This window comes from Elephas maximus, chromosome 19, assembly GCF_024166365.1.
Source record: "Elephas maximus indicus isolate mEleMax1 chromosome 19, mEleMax1 primary haplotype, whole genome shotgun sequence".
Taxonomy (NCBI): Eukaryota; Metazoa; Chordata; class Mammalia; order Proboscidea; family Elephantidae; genus Elephas; species Elephas maximus.
The window spans coordinates 81,388,517-81,414,063 of NC_064837.1; the positions used below are offsets into that span (position 1 = coordinate 81,388,517).

General features: G+C 40.7%; 1 protein-coding gene and 1 pseudogene across 1 annotated transcript in view; both read left to right on the top strand.

The window, feature by feature from the left end:
* The window catches only part of PCMTD1 (protein-L-isoaspartate (D-aspartate) O-methyltransferase domain containing 1), a 417,471-nt gene that overhangs the window by 211,418 nt on the left and 180,506 nt on the right, over positions 1 to 25,547 (top strand). The window lies entirely within an intron of this gene.
* Positions 1,711 to 14,745, top strand: LOC126062347 (ubiquitin-associated domain-containing protein 1-like; annotated as a pseudogene).

Consider the following 25,547-nt stretch of genomic DNA (forward strand, 5'->3'; position numbering starts at 1 on the left):
ATGAAACTGCCCAGTCCCGCACCATTCTCACAATCATTGCTATGTTTGAGCCCATTATTGCAGCCACTGTGTCAATTCATCTCATCAAGGGCCTTTCTCTTTTTTGATGACCCTCTGCTTTACCAAGCATGATGTCCTTCTCCAGGGACTGGTCCCTTCTGATAGTATGTCCAAAGTACATGAGATGAAGTGTCAGCATCCTTGCTTCTAAGGGGCATCCTGGCTGTACTTCTTCCAAGACAGATTTGTTCATTCTTCTGGCAGTCCATGGTATATTCAATATCTTTGCCAACACCGTAATTCAAATGCATGAATTCTTCTTCAGTCTTCCTTAGTCACTGTCTAGCTTTCGCATGCATTGAAGCAACTGAAAACACCATGGGCTTGGGTCCTGTGTACCTTAGTCTTCAAGGTGACATCTTTGCTTTTCAACACTCCCAAGAGGTCTTTTGCAGCATATTTGCCCAATGTAATGCATCTTTTGACTTCTTAACTGCTGCTTCCATAGGTGTTGATTGTGAACCCAAGTAAAATGAAACCTTGATGACTCCAGCCTTTTCTCTGTTTATCATGATGTTGCTTACTGGTCCAGTTGTGAGGATTTTTGTTTTCTTTATGTTGAGGTGTAACCCATACTGAAGGCTGTGGTCTTTGATCTTCATCAGTAAGTGCTTCCAGTCCTCTTCACTTTCAGCAAGCAAGATTGTGTCATCTGCATAACGCAGGTTGTTAATGAGTCTCCCTCCAATCCTGATGCCCCATTCTTCTTCATATAGTCCAGCTTCTTGGATTATTTGCTCAGCATACAGATTGAGTAAGTATGCTGAAAGTATATAACCCTGACGCACACATTTCCTGGCTTTAAACCATGCAATATCCCCTTGTGCTGTTTGAACAACTGCCTCTTGATCTATGTACAAGTTCCTCATGAGCACAATTAAGTATTCTGGAATTCCCGTTCTTGGCAATGTTATGCATAATTTGTTCTGACCACATAGTTAAATGCCTTTGCATAGTCAATATAACACAGGTAGACATTTCTCTTGCATTCTCTGCTTTCAGCCAGGATCTGTCTGACATCAGCAATGACATCCCTCTTTCCACGTCCTCTTCGGAATCCCACTTGAATTTCTGGCATTTCCCCGTCAATATACTGCAGCTGATGATTTTAAGTGATCTTCAGCAATATTTTACTTGTGTGATATTAATAATATTATTTGATAATTTCCACATTTGGTTGGATCACCTTTCTTTGGAATAGGCATAAATATGGATCTCTTCCAGCCAGTTGGCCAGGTAGCTGTTTTCCAGATTTCTTGGTGTAGATGAGTGAGCACTTCAGGTGTATTTAACACTCTTGAGTATGGAGTGAGGCCAGTCTAGGATGTTGGTTTTCTCACCATTCCTAAAGGTGGCAGAGTCTTGCTTGAACTATAGGAAAAAAAGTTGAAAACCTTTAAAACTATGAAGTATCACATGGCTAAAAATGTCTAGTACTTTGTAACCTATTTCAAATGGAATAGCCTAAAGGGGTAACAAATGAAATAAAAGTTTTTCATATAGTCTATTTTTTTCAAATACTAGTTTCTTCTTACATCACAATTTAATGAAAATGTTGACAGAAAGACCATGAGATTCGATACCTTCATAAATTTCTTCAAGTTTTGATTAAGTTAAACCTTATGCCGTTTTAAGTTATTGTTTAATGTCCTAGAAGTGAGATAATACCAACCAATAAAACAACAACTTTTTTTGAGTTAAAACATATTTCGGACTAATAACAAAGATCAGTGATTAAAAGGCCTTACCAATAGATGTGAAGATTTGTCTCCCTAAATTTCTATTTGTGTTCACAGGGTCCCACCTGCCCTTCTTTCTCCCGGGTAGTTTCCCTGAGTACAGAAAGGCAAAAGAGTGGGAGGTGAAGGCAGACAGAATGCATTCCACTTCCCCAGGGTATACCAAGCCCCAAGGTAAAACGGGATGCAAGTGGCTAAGAGATGCCACCTAATGGGTGAGTCCTAAGAGCTGTTGGCTCTACATAGCCTGCCCATCTGCAGGCATCTCTCACTGGGAGTAATCTACTAGAAAAGCATTGCTTTGAACACTCTGGAGTCAGAGCTACAGCTGAGATAGACGCCAAAAAAAAAAAAAAAAAAAAAACTTTTGTCATAGAGTCAGTTCTGACTCATAGTGACCTTGTATGTTCCAGAGTAGAATTGCTCCACAGGTTTTTCTTGACTGTAATATTTATGGAAACAGATCTCCAGGTGTTTCTTTCGAGGTGCCTCTGGATGAGTTTGAACTGCCAAACTTTTGGTTACTAGTTGCGAGCAAACTGTGGCACCCAGGAAGCTGAGATATACACAGGATGTCAAAATCCAATATTTCATGCTAACATTTAAATCACAGAATCAAGTGTTAGGATTTAAAGAGACTGAAAATTATTTTAAACATTCCTTTTTATTTTACAGATAAGAAAACTGAGCCACAGAGTGTTTCAATGATTAAGTCAGGCTACATAATGCTCCCAGGAAGAAAGGATACCACTTTGCCCATGCAGGTTTTCTTAGAAAACTTATATTTTGGACACACAGTTTTTATTTCATAGCTAAAATTATTGGTGTTGCTGTGATGTTGGAAGCCATGCCACTGTATTTCAAATAGCAGTAGGTTCACCCATGGTGGAAAGGTTTCAGTGGAGCTTCTGGGCCAAGACAGGCTAGGAAAAAAGGCCTGGTGTGACTGGGTTTGGGTGGGTTATGTGTTGAATTGTGTCCTCCAAAAATGTATGTTAACTTAGCTAGGCCATGATTCCCAGTATTGTGTGCTTGTCTTCCATTTTGTGATATAATTACCTATATGTTGTAAATCCTAACCTCTGTGATGTTAATGAAGGGGATTCCTTGTGGCAGTGGTTAAGAGCTTGGTTGCTAACCAAAAAGGTCTGCAGTTTGAATCCACCAGCTGCTGCTTGGAAACCCTATGGGGACGTTCTACTCTGTTTTATAGGATAGTTATAAACTGGAATTGACTTGACAGCAACAGGGGTATAATGTTAATGCGGCATTAGAGGCAGTTTTGTTAATGAGGCAGGACAGAATCTACAGGAATGGTTGTATCTTCAGTCACTATCTTTTGAGGTATAAAAGAGAGAAGTGAGCAGAGGAGAGAGGGACTTCATTTCCACCAAGCCAGGAGGAGAGCATGTCCTCTGAACCCAGGGTCCCTGCACTGAGAAGCTCCTAGACTACGGGAAGATTGATAACAAGGACCTTCCCCCACAGCCGACCAACACACAGAGAAAGCCTTTTCCCAGAGCTGACACCCTGTATTCAGACTTCTAGCGTCCTAAACTGTGAGAGAATAATTTTCTCTTTGTTAAAGCCATCCACTTGTATTTCCATTATAGCAGCACTCAATAACTAAGACACTTGGCAATCTACTGCCGAGAGAATTAGCCAATGAAAACTTTATAGAAAACAGCAAAACACTGTGCAATGGACTGGGCAATATTTCATTCTGTTAATCATAGGGTCACTGTGAGTCAGAGCTGACTCAATGGCAACTAACAACAACATAATTCGTAAATGAGCTAAAACCCAAACTCCAACATTTTCACAATAGTGGTCACATTTAAAGCTAAAGAATTATTATTTTTTTAAAAATAAAAGCCAATATTAATGAAGTCTGCTTACACTTATAAGATCTATGTTTTACCTATGTTGAATATTTGCCTGTTGATTGTGTGAATATTTAATATCATCTACAAAAAAAAGAGCAAAATATTGTGCAGTGTATTGTTAAAGAAAATTGGGCTCTATCCTCAATCAAAATGTTCTTCAGTTGTCCCCTCTGTGCTAGGACTTACAATTCACACCTGCGAGCACTTGGTAATGCTGATATTATGACAACTCAGGTACTAATGGGCTGTAGAGCTTCAGAAGCCTGAGGTGGGAAGTGTTCCTGTCCTTCAGAGATGAAACATGGGGAGATGCTCTCTGGAAGAAAGGAGGACACTTTGCCCTTGAGGGCTTTCTTAGAAACTCTATGTTCTGGAAGTACTACTTTTATCTTGTAGCTAAATTTACTAAAAGAACAGTAAAATAAGTGGTGTTAGAAACACATGTTTACAAAAATAGTTGTGATTTTCAATCAGATTAGTTAATATATTTTTTCTTCACCTTAAGTATTTCTAATAAAAACTTAGCTTTTTTTTCTAACTCTGGCATTCCTTACGGATGAGAAACATAAGCACTCAGACATGCCTAATGTGCCAATGTTCTGTCTGTGACCGATTATATAGCCCAATGTCAATGAGGACAGAGGGTCTGGTCAGCCAACACCTGTTAAAGCCTGATGTTCTCTAGGCATTGTTGTAAGCCTTACGGATGCAGAATAACCATTTAAAGGTCTTTGCCCACAGGGCTTCATAATATAGTTTAATAGAAAATAAAAACAAATGCACAGAAATCAGTAATAGGTGGCGGGAGCTAAGCGACCGCTTAGGTCGCGTCTAGTCACGAGCGACCTGGCCGAGGCGAGCTGGGGCGGGGTGGGGAGGTCGGGGATGGGGCCAGGCCGCCCGCCCGCTCTCTCGCTGGCCGCCGCCGCCTCACCTGCTCCGGCGACCTCACGGCAGGGGCGGCAGGTGTAGGCCCCGAGGCGGCGGCGGCATGATGTTAGTGCGTGGAGAACATCTTCGCGCCGAGCGGCTGGAGGAGGCGATCGAGGACATCTCAGTGAACCGCGAGGAGCGCTGGCTCAAGCGCTGTGCACATGGGAACCTAGAAGACCGGAAGAGTGTAAGGCATCATAAATTAGTCCCTGCTGCTCCGGAGAGGGTGCTGGATGATACCAAAGCCATCTTAGAAGAGGGCGTTTCACATAAAGATGTCTTATTATTTATTAAAAAAAAAAAAAAAAAAAAAAGCAGGTCCCAGTGCCACTTCCGCAGATGGCTGATGTGTCTGAGGAAGAAAGAAGACCCGAAAGCGCCAGAGCGAGCTATTTCCCGAGCAGCAGCCAACCCGCCCTCCTACGACACAGACCGGGCCGTGGTGCAGACCAACACGCGAGACTTCCAGACGGAACTCCGGAAAATGTTGGTGGCTTTCATGGAGGTGGCACAGAAATTGCCTGTGCTGAACCCCGATGCCAGTGAATTATTTAAGAAGGCAAACGCCATGCTGGATGAGGACGAGGAGGAGCGAGCGGACGACTCCGGCGGCAGAGTAGCTTCCGGTGCACGCGGAAGACGCGGCACAGACACAAGAGCCCGCTGGGACGAGTGCGGAGCGGAGGCCAGAGCTGATCCAACAGAGGTCTTCAAGAAGATGGGAAGGAAAAGGGAATTCCCGGCAGATGCACAGGCCTTGTTTCCCTAATGGAGATGGGTTCGATGAGAAGGAGGTGATCGCCGCCCTCCGAGTGAACAACCCGCAGAAGGCTGCCTGCGCGAGTGGCTGCTGGGAGACCGGAAGCCCTCCCCCCGAAGCTGGACAGGCACAGGGACCCGCAGCCCCTCTTCCCAGCCATCCTGGGCAACCCCGTGGTGCGTTTGGGCTGACCGACCTTAAAACAGTACTAGCGTTTGAAGACGTGCTGGAGAACTCGCTCAATGGCACACCGTGGATGAGTGACCTCGAAAGAGGCCTGTCATGCTGCAGATCTCCAGGATCTTCCAGACCCTGAGCCACAAGTAGTGCCCCCCTCGCTGCTCCCTCCCGCAGCAGAGCCCACGCTTCCTCTCACAATCGGCTGGCCCAGAGGTCCCAGTGGGTTCACTGGTAACTGAAGAGCCAAGGGCTGCGGAGACCCGTTAGCTCAGCTGGGGGTAGTGCTGGGAGAAGGGCCTGGTGGGAGGAACTGCTGGCAACGGCCCTCACAGCCTTGTCTGGACTGTTCAAGGCGGCGTCTGCTTCCACTTCTTAATCTTTTCTGTTACAAAGCCTTCTGTGATGGTAGTTTTTAAGTCTGCATTTCTAGCATTTGACAGTGTTTACAAAAAATGACCGGCTGTTTGCCTGGGAAGTTGAATGATCACCCTTCTCCAAAGAGTGGCTCTCAGGATGCAGCTTGAATCCACCCTTAGGAGTTTGCGTTAGAATTGTTTGTTGTTTGAAAGAAGGCATGTTTCAACCCAAAGTGTTCATATCAGACATAGGTAATTTTTCCTTAATAAACAATTGCTCTTTTTCCTCAAAGAAAGAAAGAAATTAGTAATAACCAGCATTAGTTTTAAGTGCCTACAGAGTGTAGGTAGAGTCTGTTGTAGTAGAGGCTTTTGGCATGGCCCATGGAGCTCGGTGGGTGGTGGGGACTAAGGGTGAGTGAATTCTAATAGACTGTAGACAGAGGCAAAGTGCTAATGGAACCCACAAGGATAGGTTTAGGCACCATAGGAGATAGAAAAGATGGTGGGGGGTTGTGAGTGAGGTTATTTTAAGTCTCTTCTGGGATAAGTCAGCTGCTGTAGTGCTGGAGTGAGCAAGTAGAAGGCTCTTACTATTTTCCCAGTTGTGGACAGGACATTGCTCTTGCCTATGAAATGATACACATAATAGCTCTTGGCCAGGGGCATGCCCTCAGCAGGTAAACATGACTTTAGGTTCTCCTGAGAACACTCTTCTTCTTGAAACACTCTCTTCTCCTGACTTATGCAATATTAGGTGCTCCTCGTTAGCTCATTCACACCACGAAAGTCCATGTCCATTTTGTAACAGGGCTTTGCTGTGTTCTGAGAGTGCAGCAAGAACAAAACAGGAGCTCTGGTGCCCTTCTCAACCTCCTTTGGTGACTCCTCTGCCCGCTCTTAGATGTGGATGTGCATGCTTCTTAGGCTTGGTGTTTCCTTCTTTACTTAATCTACATATCCTCCCTAGGTGGCCTCCTGCATGTCTATGCCATCAGTTACCAACCTTATCCTGGAGACTCCAAAAATAGCGCTCTCTCCCCCACAACTCTTCTGAGCTCTGGTTAGATACATCCAGTTTCCTGCTGGACACCTTTGCTTCGATGTTTCATACTCGACATCTCCCAAACCGAAACAGCAGTCTTCACAGACCTCTTCGCCAAACCTAGTCCCATGGACTAGCACCACTCTCCAGGAATAGGCTTTCTTTCTCTTCCCTTTTCTGCAGTCCTGCCACATTCCATTCAATCACTAAATCCCATGAGTCAAACCAAAACGTTGCCATCAAGTGGATTCTGGCTCATAGTGACCCTGTGAGAGAATAGAACTGTCTCATAGGGTTTCCAAGGAGCAGCTGGTGGATTTGAACTGCCTACCTTTTGGTTAGCAGCAGAGTTCTTAACCACCACACCAGCGGGGCTCCAAATCCCACAAGCATTACTTTCTGAATACTTCCCGTCTGAGCGTCTCTCTGCACCCTCATTGCTCTCACCTTTCTTCAGGTACAGATTATTTCCTGAGCTTTCCCACAGGGCTCATACCTGACTTCCTGCTACATGGGTTATTTTTTCCAGTCTCTTCTTCCTCTGCGGTCAGTAAAAGTAAACTCTTTGTAAAAACTGATCAGGCCACTTTGTGTTTCAGATTTTCAGTGCCTTTCCATTGCCCTTAGGGAAGAGTCCAGACTTGGCTCAGTCGACTTCTCATCCATCCATCCCCCCTGCCACGGCCCACCCACACTGCACAAACCAGCCGTTCAGGGATGGTGAGCCACCTTCAGCTGCTAAACCTTCTGGTTCCCTGTGACAGGGACATTCCACGTATGTTTTCTCACCTTGACATTTTCCATTCCATGTGGTGTAACAGGGAAGCCTTTCCGAACATCCTGGACCAAGTTCGTTGCTTCTGGGTGTGCTCACCGTGATCTGACTTGTGACACTGAGGTTGCCCTGGCAGCATCACTGGTCCTGTTGTGTATTTCACCTGCCAGATCATGGTTATATGAAGGAGGCTCTGACTCATTTTAAGTCTTTACTCACCTATGTCTGCCAGGTGAAGAAGACTTGAGCAGAATAAATTAAAGAGTCTGCGTTTGAATCCAGGTTAATTTCACCCCCAGATTTCTTTCTTTCCACCACATCTCTTTACTTTCCCTAAGTTAAACTCACCCTCATCAGAAATTTCGAATGTTTTGGAATACTGTTTAGAAAAACTCAGAAAACCAAACCCTTTGCTGTTGAGTCAGTTCCAGCTAAGGCGATGCCATGTGTTACAGAATAAAACTGCTCCATCAGGTTTTCTTGGCTATAACTTTACAGAAGAAAAGCCTGATGATCTACTTTCATAAAGATTACAACCAAGAAAACCCTACAGAGCAGTTCTCTCTAACACAGAATTGCCAGGAGTCAGAATCAACTTAACAGCAATGGATTAATTTTACAGAAGCAGATTGCCAGGTCTTTCTTCTGTGGTACCACTGGGTGGGTTCAAACTGCTAACCTTTAAGTTAGTAGTCAAGCACAAAGCCTTCACTCCACCCAGGGACCTATTGTCCAGAAGGAGCATAATTTTCCTCTATAGACTTTCCCAGAGCCTCAGTTTGTAAACTCTGACTCATGAAGCTCTATGGTTTCTTTTGTATGTTATGAAAATGAGTTCTGATGTGTAAAGAGTTGTTTTAGTTTTTGGGGCCTGTGCTCTTCTTCAGTCTTAGATGCAGTTTTGTTCAGACTGTGGTGCTGAGGTGCTGGTCAGCCTTGAAGATTGTAGCTCCTGCTTCAGGACCACTTGCTGTCCTGGGGAACCTTGACATGGCCAGCAGGTTCCGGTAGATTATTTGGGCTTCTCAGCCTCTGAGATACCTGCCTTTCTGGCTGTGGACCCCTGGAGCTCCCTGGGGTGCATAGACACCCCAAAGGAGGGCTGGGAAAGCTGCGGGAGGGAAATGGGATTATCTGTGGTGTATGCAGGCCTGTGCCCAAGTCTGTTCCAGTTCTCTTTGTTGTGTTTGGCAGCACTGAGCACTCTTCTTATCTGTGTTTTCAGAACCCAGGGTGTGAAATGACTTAGGAACAGATGAGAGCTGGCAGCAGGAGGGAAAGCACCCTGAGAAATGCCCTGCTGTTTTAATATGTACCTTATTCAGATGTAAGGCTGATGCTTGATGCTTTGCTCTACTGTTCATACCAAAACTAGCTGATAAGTGGAAAATACACTCAATTTTTCGTAGTCAATGACTGATTTTATTTGAATTTAAGGATTAGTCAAATGAGAGTTCACCTAGTACTTTACTCACAAAATACCCCAAATATTTACAAAATATCATGAAAGCACATTTCTTCTTTAATGTTGGTTAATAAAAATAGGTAAAGTACTGTGTATGAATTCGCAGAAGAGCATATACTATTCTCGTGATCCATGCAGATAAACCTGATTTGCAATAGCACCGGTTTTACAAATAACACCTGCCAGTAAGATTAGGAAAATGCAAATGAAGTAAACCCTCACCTTTACAAAGACATTTTCAAAATGCAACAAAAATTACTGAATATTAAGTAAAGCCCTCTAAAAAATAGCCCAGACACAAAGAAAGAAATGTCGTCCAAATTTGGTTTTTAAGCACTACTTACTTCTTTATAAAATTTTCTCCAGTGTCAGCTAGAACTTACCTTGTGGTCTGTGAGCATTTTAACACAAATGGCAAGTTCAGGTGCCTGGAGAATTGAAGACACCTAGCTTTTAACGTTATGAAATCAGTGGAGAAACTCCTACAGATATTTCCAAATACATTGGCAAAGAAGTGGAAATCTCCAACTCCCTGAAGTATCATGTGAGTTGCAACAGTAAAAAATATAAAATAAGGTCCCTTGAACAGAAGGAGCCCTGGTGGTGCAGAGGTTAAGTGTTTCACTGCTAACCAAAAGGTCGATGGTTTGAACCCCCCAGCTGCTCTGAGGAAGAAAGATGTGGCAGTCTGTTCTTAAAATTTACAGCCTTGAAAACCCTATGTCCCATAGGGTCGCTTGAGTCGGAATCAACTTGACGGCAAGGGGTTTGGTTTTTTCAGGTTTAAGCAAAAGTGTCCATCTTTGAGCTTTGTATCACATCAAAAACATATTACAAGATACTTGTCAAAAGAATTCTGTTTAAAAATATAACTGAAGAAAATGTGACTGGAAGCAAGTGAAAGTGTGCCTTTTTTAGAGTGAGATACAGGTGAAGGCAAACTACTGGGCTTTAGCTATGGTGGGTATTTCTTGGTTTCCTGTGGGTGGCTGATGTCTTCTGTGAAAAGAAAAAAAAGAAATCTAATACGGGAAAGTGTGTGGTTGACGTAGAGATAGCTTATGCCTCTTTCACTCAGCCTCCAGCGTGGGCTGGGGTTGGCGCTCTTGACCGCAGTCCCTCACAGAAGGGGAGGCCTTCCTGCTGGAGTAAAGATGGAAGTCCTGGCTCCCACCACCCATCCCCTCCAATACCCAACCCCTGGCCTGGAGCAAGGTCATCTGCACACAGGCACATGCCTTTTGGTCTGTATGGCCATGGGGCTGTGGTGTGGTGCCTGCTCAAACAAGGAAACAGGCCACCCTGATCTCCATTCTTCTGCTTTCCTTCAGGGCTATATTGTGCCCAACTGAAAACACTCATCTCCCCCCCGCACCCCATCTCATGCTGCTACAGAGCTGGCCAATGAAATCGGCACAGATTCCCTTGTGGACACTGTTTCATCTTCTCTCAGCCTTCCTCCTATTCCAGCTGTTCTGTGGCCACCAGTTCCACACAGGCACCAACAGCAACCTGATAGCTTCTGCCTCCAACCTGGAACACCAGCTTCCCCAATACTGCTGCACGAGAGGCCCAACCTCATGATCTAGGAGTGTTAAAACGCATGGTGCCCCTGTTACTGATGGGTCAGGGAGCTCATGGATAAAAGCTTCCTCATTTTGCATGCCAGGTGCATGGTTCTGAGAGGCATTGGGAAGGCTCCTCAGAAGGTACAAGTCACCTATGGTGACACCAACTCAAGAATATGTCCATGTGCTGGCTTTCCCTCTTTTCCTCACTTGCCTCATTCGTCACACCTGCTCCCTGGGATCACATTCCCAAATAAATCACTGCATACGAGCCTTTCTCTCAAACTCACTTTCAGGAGAACTGCACTAGTACAAAGTCCGTGGAAAGATGTCTTCTTAAAAAAAGACAGATTCAGTTGGTAGGTCCCTTCTCATGCCTTCTGGTATAAAAAGACACTTTTTTGTCATGATGAATATGAAGACGACATGCTAAGGATGATGAAACAAAGACCTAGATTACTTTGGGTCCCTGTGACATGCTGAACAGCTGCAACCACCCTGGACAGTCGCCTGATACTCTTGGATGACGTAAATAACTCTGTATCTGTTTGAGCCGCATTTGGATCTTTCTGTCACTTGCAGCCAAAATCGTTCCTAACTGATACAATAGAAAGAACATGAAAGAACATAAAAGAACACTGATGGCACAGTGGTTGAGAGCTATGGCTGCTAACCAAAAAGTAGGCAGTTCAAATCCACCAGCTGTTCCTTGGAAACCCTATGGGGCAGTTCTGCACTGTCCTGGAGGGTCACTATGAGTTGGATTCGACTCGACGGCAATGGGTTTGGGTTTTTTTGTTTTTATGATAGTGATTAAAATCCTTTTTTTTTTTTAAACCTGCATCTCTTCCTGCATACATGTTGTATGGAGCCTAAGGAAGCATTCATATTTTGATGATTGCTGGTGCTTCACATGCAGTGGTTTTCTACCTCCCCTTCAGTCTGTCTTTTTATTCTACTGTTTTCTTACTTCTCCATATTATCCTTAAGAAATAATCTGGGAAGAATGATGGCACACATTTGGAGTTCTTATACTGTTGTCCTTAAGGATTCTGAAATGTCTTTTATTGTTTACTGAGCCTTTTCGCAATTAAAGATACCTTCTCTTTCATTGATTGAGCTCTGGGTGCAGTGGCTTACCGAATGCATAATACAGAGACATATTACATAACTAATTCTCAGTTTAACTATTATGCTCGATTGAAAGTCAACCCCATTCCATGCAGTCAGCAAGAGGAAAAGGAACATTTATGTTTTCTGTGTTTGAGCATTTGCATGCACGGGTTGTTTTAGGATTTTGATTTTCAGAAAGTGCAGCAGTGCAGCCAGAGTCTACAGTAGTCCTACGGTACAGCTGCCAGCAAAAATGGAATTGCTTCATTAAATATGAAACTTTTCTTTGTTCTTTAGAATATTGCCTGGTGGGATTGGGGTGTTTTGAAAGGCAGGCACCTACGTGGAATTTTGTTTCTGACACTGACGAATGGGTGTTTGAGTCCCAAGTGGAGGTTTACTATAGGGCTTCAGTGAATGCCAGTCCACGGTACGACTGTAACTGCTGATAATATGGATATCTGCAATTGCCAAGCTGTGGCAGGGCAACCACAGAAAAACAAACCCTTAAATTTTCATACTACAAGACTCTTCCAAATGGACCAAATACCAATTTTTTATAAACATTTCTGTCAAAGATTCAGGTAAAGTAGGTCACAGTGCCTGATAATAAGCATGGGCAGTGCAGATAGGACATTGGATTTGAGATCAAAAGAATAAAAAATCATATTAAGTAAGTCTGTTCTGCTTCAGGTTAAGCTACCTCAGCAAGTCATCTGACCAGTGGTACCTCCTTCCTCCATGAACTTGACTAGAAGCACTTGCCCCTGCATAGTCGATAAGGATCTTTTGAGTATGAACAGACTAGTCCATACTGAGCATTTGTGGAGCCCCTTTATATGGCAGGTGCCATGCTAAGGTTCTGTCTTGTTATAGTCTATCACAGGAAGTCAATGAGGTAGTATATTTGAAGAAACTAAGTGTGAGAGAAGGGTATAATTTTCCACGTTCACTTAGCAAATGACACAACTGAGACTCAAGCTAAATTTATCTGTCTAAAGAGCCATTTTTTCACTCTGCTGTTCAGTATAGTAACTAAAATTGTGTTCTGTCGAGTCAGTTGGAGTTGGGTTCAAATCCCAATTTTACTGATTATTAGCTATGTCCTTGGGCGAGTTACAGTCTCTTGCCGCCTCAGTTTTATCATCCTCAGTGTCTTTGGGAGGAATAAACAATTGTATTCACACACGGAACTTAACATAGTACATGTTACATGACAAGAACTCACTACATTGTGGTTATTACTGCTGCCGCTGGTACTTACGAATCATCTATGTTGCCTTGTCTCATTTATGGCCAGGAGAATCGAGCCGCATGCGTGACCCATCAGGTCATTATATTCTGCATTTTTTAGCCTTGCTCTTGGCTGTGTCCACATTTTTGTTTTTCTTTCTTTTGCCCTCCTTTTAGAATGCATGCAAAAAGCCTTTTGTTTTGTGTATTACTCTAAGCTAACTTAAATCCCTTCTGGAATGTTGCTATGTGTTGGAAGCTATGCCACCGGTATTTCAGATACCAGCAGGGTCGCCCGTGGTCAACATGTTTCAGAGAAGCTTCCAGGCTAAGACAGACTAGGAAGAAAGCCCTGGTGATCTACTTCTGAAAATTAACCGGTGAAAACCCTTCAGCTCACGACAGAATATTGTCTGATACACTGCTGCAGTTGGGCCTTCTAGGTTGGAAGGCACTCAAAGTACAAGGCGGCCAGAATAACAGCCTCGAGCAGACCGAAAATCACAAAGATGGTGCAGGACCAGGCAATGCTTCATTCTGTTGTATATGGGTCAGAGCCAACTTAACAACTAACAGCCACAACAACAAAGAAAGAGCAGTGTGCCACATTACAATTCATGGTCTTTCCTGCATACGTTGGCAGCAGCATCTCATAGGCTCGTATGTTAGGCAACGCACTGGAGGTATTCTAAATTCACAGATGCTGTCACATCTGAGAACTGTGGCCTAGAATACATATACATCTGCTTAGTCATGGATGTATATTCCAAATATGTTAATGAGACCAGCCTAGGTTAATTTGTTAGGAGAGTGGAGAAACAGGGGTCAAGTCAACAAGAAGGATTCAGTCATTGCTGGATAGCAGAGAAAAATGTGACTCAGGGCCAGAAAGGGTACTCAGGTACAAGATAAACTGAGAGCAATGAGACCCAATTTAGAGGCTGCTTTGCGTGTTTAAATTTTTTTTTTTTTGCGTGTTTAAATTAGTCTCCATAACACCGTGATCAAATTGTGAAGCTAGTAAAAAGTTGCTGTATTTATTAAGTGATGTCTTTGCTCCAGGAACTGTAATAGTTATTTTATATGCATTACTCCTAATATGCATAACAATCCCATTAATCAGGCATTTTGATTTTTATTGGACTAGATAATGAAACTGAAATTCAGAAAATTAAGTAGCTTGTCCAAGACTCAAAGCTTTTAAAGCCTACAGTTCTTTTTGGCATTCTTTGTAAATAGTTCATCTTAGAGCAAAGTCTGTGCTCTTAACCACTATGTCATATTGCCTACCTGAGTTGTCACTCTCAGCTGAACACAGATTTGGCTCAGGGACTGGTAGTCAAGAAGAAGATGACGATGACGGTGATGACATAATAATTATAATACTAAATCAAATATGTTCAGGCTGCCATAAGTTATCTCTGGATCAATGACTGGCTTAGAAGATAATGGAAATGTGTGTGTGTGTGTGTGTAAGAGTGAAACCAGATATTAGTATCTAGACATGTAAGAAAAATCCCAACATTCTTTAATTAGGTTCTTGTTTCTGCATATAAATATAAAAAAAGGTAAAAATATTAACTTTATAATAATACCTAGTGTTCTTATATTAAATGATACATGGAAATATTGGCTAAGTCACTAGTAATTGTTCACGAAATTGCAGATTTTAGTATTATGAATAGTGATGCTTTCTTAAGGTTCCTATTTATTCAGAGATACTGATGACTTATGAAATTAGGAAAGATGAGGCAAAGAAAACATTTGACAATACATAAATGGATAAAGGTGCTAACTTGGCTAATTTTTTTTAATTAACTTTTATTAAGCTTCAAGTGAACATTTACAAATCCAATCAGTCTGTCACATGCAAGTTTACATACATCTTACTCCCTTCTCCCACTTGCTCTCCCCCTATTGAGTCAGTCCTTTCAGTCTCTCGTTTCGTGCCAATTTTGCCAGCTTCCCTCTCTCTCTATCTTCCCATCCCCCCTCCAGTCAAGAGTTGCCAACACACTCTCCAGTGTCCACCTGATTTAATTAGCTCACTCTTCATCAGCATCTCTCTCCCCCACCCCCCCACCCCCCCCCACCGCTGACCAGTCCCTTTCATGTCTGATGAGTTGTCTTCGGGGATGGTTCCTGTCCTGTGCCAACAGAAGGTCTGGGGAGCATTGCCGCCGGGATTCCTCTAGTTGCAGTCAGACCATTAAGTATGGTCTTTTTATGAAAATTTGGGGTCTGCATCCCACTGATCTCCTGCTCCCTCAGGAGTTCTCTGTTGTGCTCCATGACAGGGCAGTCATCGATTGTGGCCGGGCACCAACTAGTTCTTCTGGTCTCAGGATGATGTAGGTCTCTGGTTCATGTGGCCCTTTCTGTCTCTTGGGTTCTCAGTTGTCCTGTAACCTTGGTGTTCTTCATTTTCCTTTGCTGCAGGTGGGTTGAGACCAATTGATGCATCTTAGATGGCCGCTTGTTAGCATTTAGGACCCCAGACGCCACCTTTCAAAGTGGGATGCAGAATGTTTTCATAATAGAATTATTTTGCCAATTGACTTAGAAGTCCCCTCAAACCATGTTCCCCAGACCCCTGCCCTTGCTCCGCTGACCTTTGAAGTGTTCGTTTTATCCCAGAAACCTCTTTGCTTTTAGACCAGTCCAATTGGGCTGACCTTCCATGTATTGAGTGTTGTCTTTCCCTTCACCCAAAGCAGTTCTTATCTACTGATTGATCAATAAAAAACCCTCTCCCTCCCTCCTTCCCTCCCCCCTTCATAACCACAAAAGTATGTGTTCTTCTCAGTTTTTACTATTTCTCAAGATCTTATAATAGTGGTCTTATACAATATTTGTCCTTTTGCAACTGACTCATTTCGCTCAGCATAATGCCTTCCAGATTCCTATGAAATGTTTCAGAGATTCGTCACTGTTCTTTATCGATGCGTAGTATTCCATTGTGTGAATATACCACAATTTATTTACCCATTCATCCGTTGACGGACATCTTGGTTGCTTCCAGCTTTTTGCTATTGTAAACAGAGCTGCAATAAACATGGGTGTGCATATATCTGTTTGTGTGAAGGCTCTTGTATCTCTAGGGTATATTCCGAGGAGTGGGATTTCTGGGTTGTATGGTAGTTCTATTTCTAACTGTTTAAGATAACGCCAGATGGATTTCCAAAGTGGTTGTACCATTTTACATTCCCACCAGCAGTGTATGAGAGTCCCAATCTCTCCGCAGCCTCTCCAACATTTATTATTTTGTGTTTTTTGGATTAATGCCAGCCTAGTTGGTGTGAGATGGAATCTCATCGTAGTTTTAATTTGCATTTCTCTAATGGCTAATGATCGGGAGCATTTTCTCATGTATCTGTTGGCTGCCTGAATATCTTCTTTAGTGAAATGTGTGTTCATATCCTTTGCCCACTTCTTGATTGGGTTGTTTGTCTTTTTGTGGTTGAGTTTTGACAGAATCATGTAGATTTTAGAGATCAGGCGCTGGTCGGAGATGTCATAGCTGAATATTCTTTCCCAGTCTGTAGGTGGTCTTTTTACTCTTTTGGTGAAGTCTTTAGATGAGCATAGGTGTTTGATTTTTAGGAGCTCCCAGTTATCTGGTTTCTCTTCATCATTTTTGGTAATGTTTTGTATTCTGTTTATGCCCTGTATTAGGGCTCCTAGGGTTGTCCCTATTTTTTCTTCCATGATCTTTATCGTTTTAGTCTTTATGTTTCGGTCTTTGATCCACTTGGAGTTAGTTTTTGTGCATGGGGTGAGGTATGGGTCCTGTTTCATTCTTTTGCAAATGGATATCCAGTTATGCCAGCACCATTTGTTAAAAAGACTATCTTTTCCCCAATTAACTGACACTGGTCCTTTGTCAAATATCAGCTGCTCATACATGGATGGATTTATATCTGGATTCTCAATTCTGTTCCATTGGTCTATGTGTCTGTTGTTGTACCAGTACCAGGCTGTTTTGACTACTGTGGCTGTATAATAGCTTCTGAAATCAGGTAGAGTGAGGCCTCCCACTTTCTTCTTCTTTTTCAGTAATGCTTTGCTTATCCAGGGCTTCTTTCCCTTCCATATGAAATTGGTGATTTGTTTCTCTATCCCCTTAAAATATGACATTGCAATTTGGATCAGAAGTGCATGATATGTATAGATAGCTTTTGGTAGAATAGACATTTTTACTATGTTAAGTCTTCCTATCCATGAGCAGGGTATATTTTTCCACTTGAGTATGTCCTTTTGAATTTCTTGTAGTAGAGCTTTGTAGTTTTCTTTGTATAGGTCTTTTACATCCCTGGTAAGATTTATTCCTAAGTATTTTATCTTCTTGGGGGCTACTGTGAATGGTATTGATTTGGTTATTTCCTCTTCGGTGTTCTTTTTGTTGATGTAGAGGAATCCAAGTGATTTTTGTATGTTTATTTTATAACCTGAGACTCTGCCAAACTCTTCTATTAGTTTCAGTAGTTTTCTGGAGGATTCCTTAGGGTTTTCTGTGTATATGATCATGTCATCGGCAAATAGTGATAACTTTACTTCCTCCTTGCCAATCCGGATACCCTTTATTTCTTTGTCTAGCCTAATTGCCCTGGCTAGGACTTCAAGTACGATGTTGAATAAGAGCGGTGATAAAGGGCATCCTTGTCTGGTTCCCGTTCTCAAGGGAAATGCTTTCAGGTTCTCTCCATTTAGAGTGATATTGGCTGTTGGCTTTGCATAGATTCCCTTTATTAGGTTGAGGAATTTTCCTTCAATTCCTATTTTGGTAAGAGTTTTTATCATAAATTGGTGTTGAACTTTGTCAAATGCCTTTTCTGCATCAATTGATAAGATCATGTGGTTTTTATCTTTTGTTTTATTTATGTGATGGATTACATTAATGGTTTTTCTGATATTAAACCAGCCTTGCATACCTGGTATAAATCCCACTTGATCAGGGTGAATTATTTTTTTGATGTGTTGTTGGATTCTATTGGCTAGAATTTTGTTGAGGATTTTTGCATCTATGTTCATGAGGGATATAGGTCTAAAATTTTCTTTTTTTGTAATGTCTTTACCTGGTTTTGGTATCAGGGAGATGGTAGCTTCATAGAATGAGTTGGGTAGTATTCCGTCTTTTTCTATGCTTTCAAATACCTTCAGTAGTAGTGGTGTTAAGTCTTCTCTGAAGGTTTGGTAGAACTCTGCAGTGAAGCCGTCCGGGCCAGGACTTTTTTTTGTTGGAAGTTTTTTGATTACTGTTTCAATCTCTTTTTTTGTTATGGGTCTATTTAGTTGTTCTACTTCTGAATGTGTTAGTTTAGGTAGGTAGTGTTTTTCCAAGAAGTCATCCATTTCTTCTAGGTTTTCAAATTTGTTAGAGTACAATTTTTCGTAGTAATCTGAAATGATTCTTTTAATTTCATTTGGTTCTGTTGTGATGTGGTCCTTCTCGTTTCTTATTCGGGTTATTTGTTTCCTTTCCTGTATTTCTTTAGTCAGTCTAGCCAATGGTTTATCAATTTTGTTAATTTTTTCAAAGAACCAACTTTTGGCTTTGTCAATTCTTTCAATTGTTTTTCTGTTCTCTAATTCATTTAGTTCAGCTCTAATTTTTATTATTTGTTTTCTTCTGGTGCCTGATGGGTTCTTTTGTTGCTCACTTTCTATTTGTTCAAGTTGTCGGGACAGTTCTCTGATTTTGGCTCTTTCTTCTTTTTGTATGTGTGCATTTGTCGATATAAATTGGCCTCTGAGCACTGCTTTTGCTGTGTACCAGAGGTTTTGATAGGAAGTATTTTCATTCTCGTTGCATTCTATGAATTTCCTTATTCCCTCCTTGATGTCTTCTATAACCCAGTCTTTTTTCAGGAGGGTAGTGTTCATTTTCCAAGTATTTGAATTCTTTTCCCTAGTTTTTCTGTTATTGATTTCTAGCTTCATTGCCTTGTGGTCTGAGAAGATGCTTTGTAATATTTCGATGTTTTGGATTCTGCAAAGGTTTGTTTTATGACCTAATATGTGGTCTATTCTAGAGAATGTTCCATGTGCACTAGAAAAAAAAGTATATTTTGCAGCAGTTGGGTGGAGAGTTCTGTATAAGTCAATGAGGTCAAGTTGGTTGATTGTTGTAAGTAGGTCTTCTGTGTCTCTATTGAGCTTCTTACTGGATGTCCTGTCCTTCTCCGAAAGTGGTGTGTTGAAGTCTCCTACTATAAATGTGGAGGTGTCTATCTCACTTTTCAATTCTGTTAAAATTTGATTTATGTATCTTGCAGCCCTGTCATTGGGTGCATAAATATTTAATATGGTTATGTCTTCCTGATCAAATGTCCCTTTTATCATTATATAGTGTCCTTCTTCATCCTTTGTGGTGGATTTAAGTCTAAAGTCTATTTTGTCAGAAACTAATATTGCTACTCCTGTTCTTTTTTGCTTATTGTTTGCTTGATATTTTTTTTTCCATCCTTTGAGTTTAGTTTGTTTGTGTCTCTAAGTCTAAGGTGTGTCTCTTGTAGGCAGCATATAGATGGATCGTGTTTCTTTATCCAGTCCGTGACTCTCTGTCTCTTGATTGGTGCATTTAGTCCATTTACATTCAGCGTAATTATAGATAAATAAGTTTTTAGTGCTGTCATTTTGATGCCTTTTCATGTGTGTTGTTGGCCATTTCATTTTTCCACATACTTTTTTGTGCTGAGACGTTTTTCTTAGTAAATTGTGAGATCCTCATTTTCATAATGTTTAACTTTATGTTAGTTGAGTCGTTACGTTTTTCTTGGCTTTTATCTTGAGTTATGGAATTGATATTCCTTTTTGTGGTTACCTTATTATTTACCCCTATTTTTCTAAGTAAAAACCTATCTTGTATCGTTCTATATCGCCTTGTATCACTCTCCATCTGGCAGTTCAATGCCTCCTGTATTTAGTCTCTCTTTTTGATTATTGTGATCTTTTACCTATTGACTTCCATGAGTCCCTGTTATGTGTATTATTTTATTTATTTATTAGAATTAACCTTAATTTGTTTGTTTTTGTGCTTTCCCTATTTGAGCTGATATCAGGACGTTCTGTTATGTGACCTTGTATTGTGCTGGTACCTGATATTATTGGTCATCAGGCCAAACAATCTCCTTTAGCATTTCTTGTAGCCTTGGTGTGGTTTTTGCAAATTCTCTAAACTTGTGTTTATCTGTAAATATCTTAATTTCGCCTTCATATTTCAGAGAGAGTTTTGCTGGATATATGATCCTTGGCTGGCAGTTTTTCTCCTTCAGTGCTCTGTATACGTCGTCCCATTCCCTTCTTGCCTGCATGGTTTCTGCTGAGTAGTCTGAACTTATTCTTATTGATTCTCCCTTGAAGGAAACCTTTCTTTTCTCCCTGGCTGCTTTTAAAATTTTCTGTTTGTCTTTGGTTTTGGCGAGTTTGATGATAATATGTCTTGGTGTTTTTCTTTTTGGATCAATCTTAAATGGGGTTTGATGAGCATCCTGGATAGATATCCTTTCGTCTTTCATGATGTCAGGGAAGTTTTGTGTCAGGAGTTCTTCAACTATTTTCTCTGTGTTTTCTGTCCCCTCTCCCTGTTCTGGGACTCCAATCACTCGCAGGTTATCCTTCTTGATAGAGTCCCACATGATTCTTAGGGTTTCTTCATTTTTTTTAATTCTTTTATCTGATTTTTTTTCAGCTATGTTGGTGTTGATTCCCTGGTCCTCCAGATGTCCCAGTCTACATTCTAATTGCTCGAGTCTGCTCCTCTGACTTCCTATTGCATTGTCTAATTCTGTAATTTTATTGTTAATCTTTTGGATTTCTACATGCTGTCTCTCTGTGGATTCTTGCAACTTATTAATTTTTCCAGTATGTTCTTGAATAATCTTTTTGAGTTCTTCAGCAGTTTTATCAGTGTGTTCCTTGGCTTTTTCTGCAGTTTGCCTAATTTCATTTGTGATGTCTTTAAGCATTCTGTAAATTAGTTTTTTATATTCTGTATCTGATAATTCCAGGATTGTATCTTCATTTGGGAAAGATTTTGATTCTTTTGTTTGGGGGGTTGGAGAAGCTGTCATGGTCTTTTTCTTTATGTGGTTTGATATGGACTTCTGTCTCTGAGCCATCACTGGGAAACTAGTTTTTCCAGAAAATCCGCTGACTGGTACGCTGGCTCCTGGCTCTGAAAACAATCGCAGTCTCCCCGTATTTGTTTGTTCTCCATCTCTAAATCTGTGTTTGTTGTTCAGAGTTCGTAGATTGTTATGTATGTGATCGACTCACTTGTTTTTCCGAGTCTTTGTTGCAAGAGGGATCTGCAGTAGCGTCCACCTAGTCCGCCATCTCGGCCCCGCCTCCTAACTTGGCTAATTTTTATGGGCCAAATAACTCCACACACTAGTTGGACCTGAAAGTTTCTGTATATGATTGAGGCTTGTGACTGAAATGTAGGATTCAGGAGCACTGCTCCTCTTTCTACTATTTAGACATGATGCTTATAACAAATCTTTAGTCCTTCAAGGTTAATACCTTATCCACAAAATTAGCAATCAAAGAAAGAAACAAAGGGTCTTGGGCCTCTTTATGCTGTGTTTGCTTTTATTCTTCTCCCTTGTCCCGCATGGATTAGATAAGGCAGCACCTCTTTTGTAAAGCAAACTTCTATAAGTGTATTTCTTCTATACTAGCACGAAATACTCTCTTTCAACACCATTTGATTTAAAAAATATTTTTTTATTTATAATTATGTTTATTTAAAATTTGTATGATGAACTCGGAGACTTGATCATATATTTCATAGATGGCAGAATGAGGTGGCATCACTAACAGGTCAAGCAAAGTGTCCAATTCTATAACTTCGTCTTTGTCAAAAACAAGATAATAGCATGGAAATTTAGGTGTAAGTGACACGAGATGAAGAATGAACCATATAAATACCATTGTGTGGTGACTGGGGAGCCTGCTGCCACCACCGTAGATGAGGACAGTGATCTGTGGGGCCAGGGTAGGAAATACCACATGAATAAAAGTAACCAAAGAGTTTTCAAAAACAAGATGTCACTGAGTTTATTGACATCATTGCAATATGGGATGCAAAAAGTCTAGAAAGGAGTTCATCTTTTTCGGTCAATTATTACTCTGCTGTCATCTTTACATTTAGTATTCATTTTTTTAATAAAATTAATTTTGTTGTTGAGAATGTATGCAGCAAAACATACACCAATTCAAGGTTCTACATGTACAATTCAGTGACGTTAACTATATTCTTCAAGTTGTGCATCCATTCTCACCCTCCCTTTCTGAGTTTTTGCTCCTCCATTAACATAAAATTACTTCCCCCTAAGGTTCCTATCTAATCTTTTGAGTTGCTCTTGTCACTTCGATCTCATGTAGATAGTTTTTAAAAGAAAATAGTGCTCAGGGCAGACTTTTTTTTTTTTTTTTTTTACTAGTTAAGCTAGACTAGTGTTTGGTTTTAAGAAGACTTCAGGGGATATTTTTGGTTTAAAGTTTAAAAATCATCTCAGGGCAATAGTTTCAGGGTTTTATCCAGCCTCCATAGCTCCAGAAAGTCTGGAGTCCATTAGAATTTGAAATTCAGTTCTGCATTTTCTCCTTTTTTTATCCAGATTCTTCTATAGAATCTTTGATCAAAATATTCAGTAATGGTAGCAGAGCACCATCTAGTTCTTCTGGTCTCGTGGCAAAGGAAGTAGTTGTTTACGGAGGCAATAGCCACACAATCCATATCCTTCTCCTATTCTTGACTGTCCTTTGTTTGTTGCTCCAGGCAAACAGAGACCAGTTGTTCTGCCTTGGATGGCCACTTGCAACCTTTTAAGACCCTAGGCACCACACAATGAGCTAGGAAGTAGAAGAGAAGCATTAAACACCTTATTTGACCAATTAACTGGGATATCCCATGAAACCATGACCCTAAACCTCCAGACCAAGGAACTAAATTCCTTGAGGTTTTTGGTTGTACATAAGCAGCCTCAGCAGATACTCTCTATTTTTTTTTTTTTTGGTCTTTGTTATAAATATATCTATCACACAACTTTTGTCAATTCAACTGCTTACAGGTGTACAATATATTGACCACAATTACTATAATCGCCTGTGCAACCCTACCCTTAATCACTGTGATTTTCCATCACTGTTATGCCCGTTTTTCCCCTCTCTTTCACCCCTGAAACTACTAGTAAACTATGGTCTCTACACATTTACCTTTTCTTGTCTCTTTATAGAAGTGAGATCATACAATATTTGTCCTTTTGTTCTTGACTTATTTCACTCAGCATAATGTCTTCAAGCTCCATTCATATTGTATTATGTATCAAGAATTCATTTCTTCTTCTAGCTGAGTAGTATTCCACTGTATGTATGTACCTTTGTTTATCCATTTGTTGCTGGGCATTTAGGTTGTTTCCAACTTTTGGCTATCAAAAAACAGAAAACTCCCAGAGTATGGCCCCTGGACAGCCTTTTAACTCAATACTGAGGTCACTCCTGAGCTTCACCCTTCAGCCAAAGATTAGATGGGCTTATAAAACAAAACAAGACTAAATGGACACACCAGCCTAGGGGCAAGGACGAGAAGGCAGGAGGGGACAGGAAAGCTGGTAATGGGGAACCCAAGGTAGAGAAGTGGAAAGTGTTGACATGTCATGGGGTTGGCAATCAATGTCACAAAACAATATGCGTATTAATTTTTATTGAGAAACTAATTTGCTCTCTAAACTTTCATCTAAAGTATAGTTAAAAAACAAAACAACAAAATAACGAATGTTGGTGAGGATGTGGGAAAATTGGAATCCTTATCCACTGCTGGTGGGAATGCAAATGGTACAGCTCTTGTGGAAAACAATGTGGCCGTTCCATAAAAAATTAAAAATAGAACTACCATATGACCCAGCAATTCCACTGCTACATGTATACCCCAAAGTCTTGGAAGCAGAAACTCAAATAGAGGCTTGTAGTATTTAGCTTTTAAGAGGCTGTGGAGACATCAAAAATGTTGAGAAAAATGGTAGAGAGGTCTGCAAATAATCATGGCTCTATGCTGTTTGTGTAGTGGAATCTTAGGCAGGGCCTTCTTGTTTGCCCCTGGGAAGGTAAGGCTTGCTTTTTTTATCCCACCTAAGATTTATTCCTTGGTGGGAGGAAACATATTAACACCTCATTGATAATTTCTATGTTTCCATGAAAAAAGAAAAATAGCAGCTTTCGGATATTTATAGTTCAAGTGGAAAAACAGCATATACTAAAATAATCAAAAAGGTATTTGCATGGAAATATATTTCATTTTTCCATTTCATTTTCCATTCATTCCATTGCAAACTAAATGGAATAAAACCTTATATTATCATTGTCCTTCCTGTCTTGTCAATTTTCTTTCCTCATTATCAGCACCTTCTCTGAACTATTCTCTCTTGAATCATATTGTGAAAATTAGTAAGATTTTATTCTTTTGTAGATTTTCAAATGCTTTCAGTGTAACCTTATAGTGGTAATAGAATTTCAATATTTAACACTCTCAATATTTATGTTTGGAAGTTTTCCTCAATCCTCACATACCATATTCAAATTTTTTCCCCCTTTTTCTTGAAACATTAAAAAATGGTGAAGGACAGCTTTCCAGAATGACTGAAATATATTTTCATTATACATATATTTAGACTGTCAAGAGCCTGGTGGTAATGGAATGCAATTTGAGATTTCCTCAGAGCTATAAGAAGATGCTGGATAATAGCACTGTGGTATTAGTAGATCAGCAAAATGATGTCTCGGCCTCATTAACAGTGCAGTGCAATCAGGAATAAGCAGCTATTCTAGGCGCAGAATTGAGTGTCTGTGGGTGTGCAAAGAAGTATGGACACTTTTGTTAAATCAAAAATATAAGGCCTAGAGATAGTATTCTATAAGACGTGACCAATTTATGCAGTGGTCATTACAGATGAGTTAATTTTACTCATTTTAATGTTCTCATCTTAACAAGTGGTTGAAATCAAAGTACTGTTTTGAATAGCTTTAAAAGTGTTAAGGGGCAATACAAATGACTGAATCTTGTTAGTTTTGCAATTTGCTTCAAATTAAAACTATGACAAAACCATTTACATTTTTTATTATATGGAATCTGCAAACATAGTCGTAAAGAGGATTAGAGTGATAATAGTGTGAAAGTAAGGCTATGGTATATAGTCCATTATCATTAGACTGAAACAAGAGACTATTCTGCTTGGACCTGAAGCCTAATACACTTTGGGAATACATTTCAACCCTAATTAAGATAAAAGGTCTACAATAATAAATTAGGATTTTGTAAATCAGCTCTTCTTAGACAAAAATGATTTCTCTAAAGATTTTATCTTCATGGAAAGTAATTTTTCCAGTGAATTTTTTCTACTTGGATGACAAAAGAATAAAGCCTATTTTGATTC